The sequence below is a fragment of the Dasypus novemcinctus genome, chromosome 17, assembly GCF_030445035.2.
Source record: "Dasypus novemcinctus isolate mDasNov1 chromosome 17, mDasNov1.1.hap2, whole genome shotgun sequence".
Taxonomy (NCBI): domain Eukaryota; kingdom Metazoa; phylum Chordata; class Mammalia; order Cingulata; family Dasypodidae; genus Dasypus; species Dasypus novemcinctus.
Genome location: NC_080689.1, coordinates 88762902 through 88775212, shown reverse-complemented (window position 1 = coordinate 88775212; position 12311 = coordinate 88762902). Strand labels below are relative to the sequence as shown.

General features: G+C 44.9%; 1 gene segment (V, D, J or C); it reads right to left on the bottom strand.

Annotated features, from left to right (window-relative positions):
* Positions 1-12311, bottom strand: part of LOC131273808 (immunoglobulin kappa variable 3-11-like) — a 911457-nt gene that overhangs the window by 396367 nt on the left and 502779 nt on the right.

Sequence of the window (12311 nt, the reverse complement as noted above, 5' to 3'; positions counted from 1 at the left end):
CCTGCGCGCCGAAGCCGCCGGAAGCCCTTTCCCTCCCTCTTCAGCGCAGAGCGGCTCCAGCTTCCGCTTTGAGGAAATTAAACGCCACCCTTTCCCACTCTCCCCGAGGTCCATCCTGAACCCCACCTTCTCTCCAGAAGCCTGCCTGAACCTCCCCAGCCCCGGGAAGGCCCTGTGCAGTCATCTCTTAGGCACTTGGAAATTTTTTTTCCCCTTCAGGGGCTGAATTTTTTTCTTTTCTTTTAAAGACTGGAAGAAGAGACTCCCGCAGGATGACGAGGCTGCCTGGGGTGGTGAGTTACAGATGAAGGGGGCTCTCATTTCCCACCGTGCGTGTGTACCCACCTTTCCTGCACGGTGCGTCATTAAAGTTAGCTGGAAGAGAATTCCAGGTAAATGCTGCTGTAAAGAGGAGGCTGCTGCGGCAAAGGCGGGAAAATGCTGAAAGCGGGTGCTGGGCCTGGGTGGGGGTATGTTGGAGTCCTCTGTGTGTGTGTGTGTGGGGGGGTTGTATTGTTTTTGCCACAGTACGTAAGTGTGAAATTATTTTAAAAATAGAGTGTTTAAGAAATTGTATGCATCCAGTACATTAAAAAAAAAGTGTTAGAATGGAAACAATCTGAAGAGCCTGGTCCCCGCGCTGGCGGCGTTCCTCACGCTGGGCCGCCTGGGCTCCCCTGGCCTCATCCCGGGCTACCCCGCTCCTCCTGCCCCGCGCCCACCACGTCCCTCCGCAGAGCTCCTCACCCCGACCCCGGGCTCACCGCTGCCTGTCGCCGGGGGTCCAGCTGCTGTCCAGGCGCAGCCCTGTCCCCGCTCCCGGGGCCCCCTGCCCGCAGGACGCCCCCTTCTCCGCGGGGCTGCAGGGTCTCAGGGGAGGGAGGACTCAGAAACCCCGTTCTTGCTCCTCGGGAAGGCGCTTCTTCGTCGTCACGACGGCAGCCCCGGCCTTGAGCTCCCACCTGCTCAGCCCTTTACCTGGAGGGGTCACGTGACACCCCAGCCCCCCAGAGCCAAGGCGCTAGGAAGTGCATCTTGCCCGGGGGTGGGGGAGGCTGCCCGGACGAGGAGAGGCACACCTACTGGGTGTCCCAGGAAGGCACACCACCTCCCCCTCCTCAGTTTCCCCCTCTGTACAGGGGCCAGACACCTGCTCCCTCCAGGTAGTTGTAAGGATCAAACAAGACCACTGGGCATTTTGTCAAGTGCAAACAGCTGCTGGAATGGCGGGGCAGAATCACTGCTTGATGGAGGAGGGATCCAAGGCCATCTGGGGGCGGGACAGGGTCATGGGAATTTTAATAATTCCCTTTTGCACTTGCTCTCCAAGGATAAGAGGGAAGGAAAGAAGAGCGCGGTAGCCGCAGGTCCTACCCAGGCCGTGTCCTCTCCTTGGGGTGCTCTCCCACTCTGCCTGCCTCACTCCCACCCACTCTTCAGGCTTCTGCTGCAAGGTCAGCCCTGCAGGGCAGGCTCCCCGGCTCCCAGCCCAGGCTGGTGCCTGAGAGGCTGGCGGAGCCTCTGACCCTGCGCATTGCACCCATGAAACAACTAACCCTGTAATTAGGGAGCTCGAGCCTGCCTCTCCTGCTGGGCCGCATCTTGCTCGGGCTGTCGCCTCAGGGCCAGAGCTGGCAGGTGGGTCTCCTTGAAGGCTCCCTGACTGACCTCCACATTTCAGGTAGCCCTGATCCCTCACCCAAACTCACCCCACCTGTGCTGGCAGCCGCTCTGGGTCCAGCTGGGGTTGCTAATTGTCCTGAGGTTTTAGTAGCATCTGGGGCTGGGCTTTAAGCCTGATGGAGTCCATGTCCCAGCAGTGCTGCCTTTTGGCTTGTGATGTTGGGAAAGTTACTTAACTGCTCTGTGCCTTGCTGTGAAAACAGATAATAATAGCTCCTTCCTCACTGGTGCCACTGGTGTGAGGACTACATGAGTTAGAGATGATGAGGAGGAGGATTGTAATTATTATGGCTGCAGGAATGACTGAAAGGGTTCTTCCTCCTAATTAATATCTTTGTCCTTCCAGCAGTGGCCAAGGTCTCTCCTGGGTTGGAAAGGCCAGGGCTGGGAGCCAGGGACTCCATCTCCCCTGCTAAGCAGATGACTAACGCTGGCAGCAGTCATATTTCCTAATTTGCTGCCTGATGGTGGTGTGCGAGAAGATCAAATCAAGGAATAAAGGCACGCCATTCTCCCCACAAGTATTTATTGTGCACCTACCGGGGAGAGCCAAGCGGGGAGCAGGACCCCTGTCCTGCAGGAATGCACAGCAAAGTCACAAAGTGTGCAAGTGTCTTGTAAACAAGCATTCTCCTCCGGGAGGTGAGTGTGTGATGGCCGAGGCATTTCTGTGAGTCGAGCCTCTGTTGACATACTCCCTGGCCCACCTTCTCTGGAGAGGAGATTGGGTGCCCTCCTTCCCCTTGAAAGCATCCGAGTCTTGGTTTCTCAAATGGGATTTTAGCAGGGATCGAAGTATACCTTTTTGCTTTTATCCCCCTCCCCCCACCCCCATGCAAGCTTGTGCTTGCGTCTGTTCTCTGTTCATCTTCTTCTTAGGAGGCAGTGGGAACTGAACCCAGACATCCCATGTGGGAGGGAGGCACCCAATCACTTGAGCCACCTCCGGTCCCTGCTTGTTGAGTCTCTCATTGTGTCTCTCATTTTGTTTCCTTGCTGTGGCTCTTCCTTGCATCAACTCCCTGCATCATCTTGTTGCATGGGCTCACCACACCTGGCCCTCACATCACATGCATGCCTTACTCATCATCTTTAGGAGGCGCCAGGAACTGAACCCAGGACCTCCCATGTGGTAGGTGGGTACCTAGCTGCTTAAGCCACATCTGCTTCTGACACCTTCTTAGGGATGCTGCAAAGGTGTTTTGCAAAGGGAATCGTTGAGGGTAGTGACTGTGAATGTGAGCACACTGCAGGAGGCAATAAAAAGTATTGAAATAGATTCAAGCAAAAATTTTTAAAAGGGCACTGTTGCAGTTTGATATGGTTATGAATTCCAAAAATAGATATTGGATTATGTTTGTCATCTGGTCTGTACCTGGGCACGATTGCATTATGATTAGGGCTTTGACTGGGCTACATCGTTAGGGCATTCGTGGGTGGGGACTCACAGATAAAAGGCATAGCAAAGGACAGAGTCGAAGGCTTTTTTATGTTGGAGTTTTGGTATTGGAATTTGATGCTGAAGCATTAAGCTGGAGCCCCATAAAGAGGAAAGAGAAGCCAGCCTCAGGAAGAAAGGAACCCTGAGTCCAGGAGGAAGCAAGCCCTGGGAAGAAAGGGAACTTGAACTCACAGAAGCTAGGCCCTGGAAGAAAGGTACCAGGAAGCTGAACACTCACAGCTGTCGGCAGCCGTCTTGCTCCAACATGTGCAAATAGACTTTGGTGAGGGAAGTAACTTATTCTTTATGGCTTGGTATCTGTAATCTCCTACCCCAAATAAATACCTTTATAAAAGTCAACCAACTTCTGGTATTTTACATCAGCACCCCTTTGGCTGACTAACACAGGCTCACAGTTTCCTCTTGTTCTGCTTGTGTGCTCCACACCTTCTGGCTGAGCCACCTAACTAAGTACACTTCCTGTCTATCCTCCTGGCAACCCTGTCACCCTACCACCTACAATAACGTTTATCATGCACTAAGGTCTCAGATTCCAGTTGGGTCACACCTGACTTCCACCCAGACCCAAATTTAAATCCCCAACTTGACTCATTCAAAATAAGTGATGCAGTTCCACAGCAATGCACGGTGTTGCTGAAGGGGTGCTGTATGGGAAGTCTGCATGTTTTGTATGATTGTTTTGTAAGCTCGCAACTTCTCTAATGAAATGTATATTAAAAGTAAGTGGTGCAACAGGGAGGGTGTGTTGGTCACAGCCATTGGATATGCGGCATAGTGCCTCTTGATTGCTCTCAGCTTACGGACTGGTGCTCTCAGAAAACTAATACTATCTGGGAGGTTCCATGGCTTGGTGACTTAACGTGTGTTCTACTTTGTGTGGATGCTTGTTGTTTATGTTGGGTTTTGCCAAAACTCCCTAAATTGTGGCTTTTGCAAATCTGGGTTGTCCATGGGTTTTATAGACTGCTAGCCCTTGTATGTCAAGAGGGAAAACCTTGGTTTCTAGTTTTCCCCAGAATGGGCATGATTAGTCTGAGTCAAATGGGCTAATTTTATCCAAAAGTCATTGACCTAATGGAATTGGTATAGGGACAGGAGATGGGCAATCCCTGCCCTGGTGCTAGGGCTGCTGGGGCAGGTAGTGTATGGGAATTGTGAGGCTTTGCCTGACAGTAACTGGGAGACTATCTGGGGACAAACACTGTGTCTGTGTACTGTGTCCCAGAGGCCAAATGCAGGGGTTCCACTGTGCAATAGGGGCACCCCCTTCACAGGGAGTATAATGTGGCAGCCCACAGGCAGTGGTGTTCCTGGGGCCTGTGGTTCCTTTGTGGCTATTGCTCTCTGCTCCTGTCACTCTCTGAACGCTGACTCCATGGATTACTGTGGATCCAATCCCTGGCAAGGTGGCTAAAGGGTTATGGGCAAGACAAAGGTCCAAGCCAGGGTGCCGGCTTCTTCCTACAACTACAGAGGTTGTCTCAAAATTAGAAAAAAAGGTAAAATGCCCATACCATGTACTCAGGCCCTATTAAGCCCTGATGCCTAATCATGGGGCAACCCCCTATTAGTCAACTGTGCAAGCCAGGGGTTCTTCTGAATGATCCTGCCACCATCCTGCTAGTGGAAACCTACCCCAACATGGATGGGAGACCCTAGAGAAAGAGGCAGTTAGTTGCCTATGAGTCTGGTATGCACAGGGTTCCAAAGAGGACCCCAAATTAAAACCAAAGTTCCAAATTTTAGTTGATTGGAGAGTCACACCATACTTGAAGATTTTGTTCAGGGTGATAAGGAGAAAGGGGCCAATTGACAACTGAGCGTCTTTTGAAGGCTCCATGCCCCTCTCCTATCAACTCAGGTATTTATGACAGTAAGAAAAGGTCCATTTGTCTATGGTAGGTATTACTGCCTAGGCAGATGTCCACTGGCAAACAGCCGATGAAGTCCAATTTTACTTAGAAAGATTGCGATGATGCGATGGACATAGCATTTTTGAGCATGCAGACAAGAGACAGACTCAGAATCCATCTCCAACCTGAGGAGGCCTCCTTTGACACTGAATCATGGAAACTTTTCTTACGTGGAGACCCCTGTCCTCCAAAGTACTGGGCAGCTTTATTCAACCTTTTATGGCACGGCCCATCCCATTTACAAGGCCGTGGATGGGGATGCGCGACGGGCAGGACACGAGGGGGCCTCGTTTCAGAATTACAGATCCTGGCTTAACAGGCCCAGGCAGCCACCTTCAGGGGACCACATGGCCCTTCCCTGGAGGGACTCTGTCTCCTCCTTCTGCACACCAGGGGTCCGGTCCCCAACCCCAGGGGTGTTGTGACTATTGGAACAATTCTTATTAAACAGTTGCCTCCAGAGGGAGCCCCTTTTGTTCTTACTTTCCTCCCTACATGCATCTTTTTCATAGACTGTGTAGCAATTTGATATTGTTTATGTGTTCCAAAAATAGATATTGGCTTATGTTTGTAACCTGGTCTGTTCCTCCAGGCATGTTAGATTGTATTGGATTGAGAGGTTTCAGTTTTACTTGATCAAATAATGATTAAGGCTTTGATTGGGTCATGTCAGTAGGACATTGCATCCCTGCACATACAGAGACTTACAGAGAAAAGACATGGCAAAGGACAGAGCTGGGAGTTTTTGAGCTGGAGCCTGGGAAGTAAACACACAGAGAAGCAGATACAGCAGAGGCCCTGGGAAGAGAGATGTGCCATTTGCCTTGTAATCTACAGCTGGCCTTGTGGAGAGAGCAAAGCAGCTGAACCTGCAGAGAAGCAAGCCTCAGGAAGAGAGAAGCCCAGGAAGCCTGACCCCTTGCTGGCATCGGCAGCCATCTTGCTCCAGCACGTGGCAATAGACTTTGGTGAGGGAGGTAGCTTGCCCTTTTTGGCCTGGTAGCTGTAAGCTTCTACCCCAAATAAATACCCTTTATAAAAAACAACCAGTTTCTTCTATTTTGCATCAGCTCTTCCTTTACTAATAGAGTATATCTATGCATTTTAACCTAATACAGCATATTTGTAGCTATATACAGTCGCCTTTATAATTTGTTTTATTCATTCAATGTTATATTACAAGTATTTTCCTCTACTGTTTTACAGTCTTGATAATGACTATTTCGAAGGGTTAAATGGTACTTTATCTTATTTATTTATTATTTCTGTTTTGTTTTGTTTGGGGTACGGGGCCAGGGATTGAACCTGGGAACTTGTAAATGGGAAGCTGGCGCTTAACCACTGAACCACAGTGGCTCCCTGAGTTAATTTGTTTTGTTGATTTGCTTGTTATTTCCTTTTTTTTTTTTTCATTTTCAGGGGGCACCACTGATCAAACCTAGGACCTTCCCCGTGGAAAGCAGTTGCTCAACTGCTTGAGCCACATCAGCTCCCGGTACTTCATCTTATTAAAGAATCAAGATTTACTAATTCACTTCCCAGTTGTTTAGCATTGAAGTAATTTATATTCTTTAGTGTATAGCACTGTAATACATATCTTTATGTATGTAGTGTTTTCCTTCTTTTGAATTTTTTTAAGGTGTCATGCTTTTTGTTTAAATGACAGGTGAGAAAACTGAATCCACTGGTATCTGTAAAGAAGTCTGATTTAGCCCCAATTATGAGAACTCCACTGTTGCATCAGAAATATCAAGTAAGTGATTTTGATCCTATGATACTTTTAGTATCCTGGCCTGTTGTTCAGATGCACTGGTTGGAATCCTGAATATTTTACTTGCACAATTTATAGAAAACAAATAATGACCTCAACCATTATTATTATTCTGTTGATATTCTAACTGATGCACAAATTCAAGACAGCCTTAAATTGAGGACAGAATAAGCTGCTGTGCGCTCCTTTCAACATTGGTGGAGCTCTGCCATTTTACAAGCAGGGGGCAATGTGGGTCTACCTGTGGTTCCTGAGCTTGGCTCAGGAGGGCCATTTCCTTAAAGGGGACTTGCCTGGGGGACTAGGCCCTATGCTCACTGTTAGGGACTCAGCAGCTGTGTCCCCTCTAGCCTGGCACAGACCCTGAACAAGTATCTTTGTGTCATTTCGGCAGCTGCTTCTTCCCAGGGGTAAAGAAACCTTCAACCCCTGGCTTAGTGGAAACTGACCTCATTTTTCCTAGTGTGTATCCTTTGAGACATAGGCAAAACAGGTTATTATTATAAACTAACGAAACCAATGGAAAACTTGAATGTTCCCTTGTACATCTGGCCGTATCTAGTCATTGCTGGCCACTGCAGGAGTCCAGAACTGCAACATAGTCTCCATCCTCTATCCAGCAATTGCCAGCTGCTCTAGGAGTCCAAAAAGTGCAACATATTCTCCATCCACTCTCCAGCAATTGCCAGCTGCTGCAGGAGTCTGATCCTACAACCTACTGAGGGATCTCTTAATTTTCATATACTTACTAAATATTTCAATGCAATGCATATCACATCAAACACACTTACCTTGCTTCTTACTTCTACAACCCCACTGTGATATTGGTAATTACCAGGTATTTTACTTCAGCAGCACAAAAAAACTACTTTCTTACTTTATGATCATCCACTTTAATATGCTGATTAAGGTGGCCTCTGCATCTTTACAAATCACATTCCTTTAGTATCCTAGCCTAATGTTCAGATGCACTAGTTGGAATCCTGAATATTTTACTTGGACAATTTATAGAAAACAAATGAGTACTTCTACCATTATTATTATTTTGTTGATATGATTCTGCAGAAGAGAGGTGAAATGTGAACTGAAAGTGTTTCTGTTTAATTTATTCTTATTTAGTCATAAGTTATTGGAGGAGGGGAGAAAGAGAAGACAATTTAAGCTGTAATCTGTAAGTGCAGTCAGATGAGATTTTTGCATTACATTATATGAATGTCAGAGCTATAAATACCAAGTTGTGATTTTCTATGGCCAGGTAAAAGCTCAGAGTCTGCAGCCGGTGAGTGGTGGCAAGCTAGCTTTAGACTAGTGGACTTGCTGGGGGGACAGGCTGGCAGGCAGACTGTGTTAGCTTATGATATGTGACAAAATACCATGGCTTGGAATCTGATTCTAAGCAGTGCTTTAAAGATAAACTGTCAGAAGGTAAATGCCCTCCAGAAGTTCAGATCAGGTGGCCTTTGACATTTGACACTACCTGTCATTTCATCACTTTCCATGTAGTAATTTGTTTTGAATATGAGCGGTACCACATATACCTGAGGATTTAAATGTTCAGGATTCTTTTCATGAATTTGGTCCACCAGAGTCAGAGAAGCAAAGTGAAAAACCCAGTGGACTTTGAAATCAGATAGAGAGCATCTCCTCTTTATAGAAATGCCATGGAGACTGAGACAGGTTTAGTGATTTATCAATGTGTGAGAGAATTGGGACTTGACGCTCTAGCATCTGTATCATCTTATTTCATATCTCCTGCTTGTTATATTATACACCACTGCCATTTTAAAAGAAATGAAGAGAGGAAACACTTTTCACTGGAGTTCATATTCTGCTAGGTGAGACAGGACAAACACATAAAGAAACTCAAGGAAAACAATTATAACCCAATTTAAGAACAAATATAGAAAAACTATAATAAAAATTGCATGCATAACTAATAAGGAAGGAGGAAGCAAATGAAATAGTTGTCATGGAAAACACAAAGGTCTTAGAGAGTTTTTGAGCTAAGTTTCAAGTGTCAGGACATCAAGAATAGTTTTCACAGATTAATTCTATTTATTGTTTTTTTCTTCATAATTTTCTTGAGTAAGCTACCTGGAAACAAAAAGGACCCATATCTATACTTCCAGTGATGATAAAATTTCTCCCTCTTAGTAATATAATAAAACCTGCATTTGAAACTAATTTTTTTATTAATACACTTTCATTCTAAATATTTTCATTCCTGAAAAAATAATGTAACTTTAGAAACTTTTTAAAAATTCACCTATCAAAACAATCCATCTATACATTTTTTCACTGTTTGGGTTACAGGGAACAGAGACTCACTCAGTCTGACCCAAATAAGTGATTTTGTTCATGGGATACTTAGACCAGTAAAGGAAATGCACTATGTGAATCCCAAGGATCGGAGTCATTGTTTATCTGGAACAGAGGAAGGCACTGTAACCAGAGAACATTTTGGTTCAGGAAACCTCAGGGGCCCCAGGTGTGAGCTGGATAATGAGGATGACTGTAATAGTAATAACATTTATTAGGTGCTTTCCATGTGCCAGGCACTATTGCCTGTATTAAAGCACTTAGTCCTCACAGCCACCCAATAATGTAGCTCAACATAAGAACCCATTAGAGAGGGAGACTGTGCAGGACTGCGCATCAACATGGGGGCCAATAAAGGGATATGTGGCCTAGATGTAGGATAGGTATTACAACATGCCCTGGTTGGAAGCACTTCAGAAGGGTAAGGCGGGTTGCCCTCATGGTATCAGCTGCACCAATTGTAGGGAGACAGTCTGGGTGGAATGATTGTGAACACAGACTGTGTGGCAGGCAGACCCTTGTTAACCTTGGACAAGTGACTTCATCTCTGTAAGCCTCAGTTTTCTCATCTGTAAAAGAGTCCCTTCTTAATAGGGTGCTTGTAAAGGTTAAATGAAATAACATGTAACTAGGTACTTTGCAACAGTTCTTAATACATAGGGCTGAAAATCAAGGTGTTTATCATTATAATTTGAAATCATTTTATTTTTAAATGTTTTTATTAAAGGTAATAGATCACATAGAACGTTACATTGAAAAAACATAAGAGGTTCCCATATAACCCACTCCCCCCCCATCATTTTTATAAATTGTGTTATTTTGAAGATACATCACAGAAAAGGTTATGTTATGAAAAACATAAGAGGCTCCCGTATACCCCCCACTCCCCCACCCCACTCCTCCCACACCAGAATATTCTTGCCTTTCAACCAAATTGTTTCCTTCATAAAACCTTAAACCAGATCTTCAATTCTGCAAAGTCACTTATTGCAATAATGCAACCAAAACCTGAAATTCCTTTTCATATGATTTAACTAAATTTCTCTGTGTGAAGCATGGCCTACCTCTCCCTTTGCAAAGAGATAGAGCTATCTCCCCATCATTCCCAAACAATACAGCTCTTTAATTCTTTCCATACTCATCAAGTGAGAGGGGTGCCTAAGCCATCTAAGCACTTTCATCTGTCTTCTGCTATGTGGAAAAGTGCATTGCTTAATTGATTTTAAGCTATTTATAAAATATAAACTGGAATTCTTAATTGCTCTCTATTTTTTTTTCATTTTAGCAGTTTTTAATGGAAGTTGTACATAAGATTCTTTTATCCCTGCATCTTCTCAATTGCTTCTTCCTTATATTTGCCCTTTTCCTTTCCTACTTGGCGAGATTTGGCTTTACATTTGAGGGTCTTTTTGCGGTCTTTATCCAGTTTTAGCCTAGTGATGACTACCTTGCTGGGGTGAATGCCCACATGGACAGTGGTGCCATTAGCCTTCTCCCGCTGCCCCCATTTGATGTAGAGGACATATTCCTTCCTGTTAACCTGGACTGCTTTGCCAATTTGCTGACCTTTGTAGTGTCCTCTCACAACCTGAACATCATCTTTTCGGATAGGCATGGATCAAACATTATATTTCTGTCTCAGCTCCTTGGAAAGAGGGGAAGACATAAACTTCCTCCAAATGTGGGAAGGTGCATTGAAATGCCTTTTATGGTTCTTGCTCTGATCAGAGGTCACAAAGGGATTGAACTTCATTTTGGCTGCTGCCGCTCAGCGATGGCTGCAAAAGGAAAAAGCTGCTCTCTATTTTTGATGTTGATTTTAACTGTATTTAACACTGGAAACTACTTCAATTCATTATCACATTATTAAAGGGCAAGAGTACTCAAAAGTACACTTCTCGCACCTGTATGCTTCCGTGTACATATGTATGTTTTCTGGTTTGTGATTTTGATCTAGTTAATGTTTTTTTTTTAAATTTTCCCTTAATCATCCATTTCTTTAGTGTGTATTAATCCTCATTGTGAGCAGTGATGAAATTAGTGTGTTTTCTCTTACTTCTCTTTCCCCACCCTCTCCTCTAGTACCTGATTTTAGGTGATTATATCATTTTGCTTAAGAGTTTGCCTTTATTCTGTAAATATGCTTCTACTGATGACTATCTTGAGATACTGATGATGGCACCTTCATTGTCCCCTCCTCTAGCCAAGTGGTGAGTTGCGTGGGACCAAATGTCAGACAAGGAAAAGGAGTGGGTCTTTCACACCGAAGATAATCCCTGATGAGTGATAGGCAGGTGACATCACCCATCACTGCCCCTCTACCCTAGTATATACCACCTGATTGCTTGGCTCAACTCCCTTGCTCACATAATATCTCTAATATATTCTCTTTCTCCTCAGAAAAGCCAAGAATTTGATATCCTTGTCTTAGGTTCTGTGTTTCCTAGAAGCAATCAAGGCCTTCTGCCATCATTTGGAAAGCAAGTGTAGAACCAAGAACTTAGCTTAGTTTTCTTAGTTTTTGTTAGTTCATGAATTGATTTAGATGAATGTTTTTTGTTTTTTTTTTACCCATGATCTCTGTTTGGTCCAGAGATTCGAAGATTCTCTCACATTCAGCCATGGAAGCAAGGTAGAGCTGGGATAGAATCTCATTTCTTGCCCTGTATTCCTCTGCCATGTCAAACTCTATGTAATTCATAAGTTCAGCCAAACTTTACTGGAAGATACTGGAACAAGTCACTTGTACAGAGCAGGGGAGGTCAAGTGCAAGAAGGAGGCTTAAATGATGTAGCTCTTGTCATTTGTTTAAGAGATACACCACAAGAATGTGTTATAGATGTAGCTGTGATCAGGGCTCAATGGCTTCCACAGATGGCTGTCTACTTAGTGAGCAGCACAATGTCCCCATATACAGGAAGCCTGGGAGTGCATTTGTGAAATCTCAGTGTGAGCCCATTTGTAGGAGTCCAACATTTTTATGGTTTCAGTTCACATGCTGGCAAGATGCTGGGTAATAAGATCATGGCATAATGTGGCTGACAGGTTTTTATGTGTATAGGCATTTTAAAAATCAGCAAGCCAAATTAAAGGAATTTTTTTCTACAGGTTATTTCTAAAATAGTGCTTTTAAATGTAGGATGGCCAAGTATTAGTGAGTATT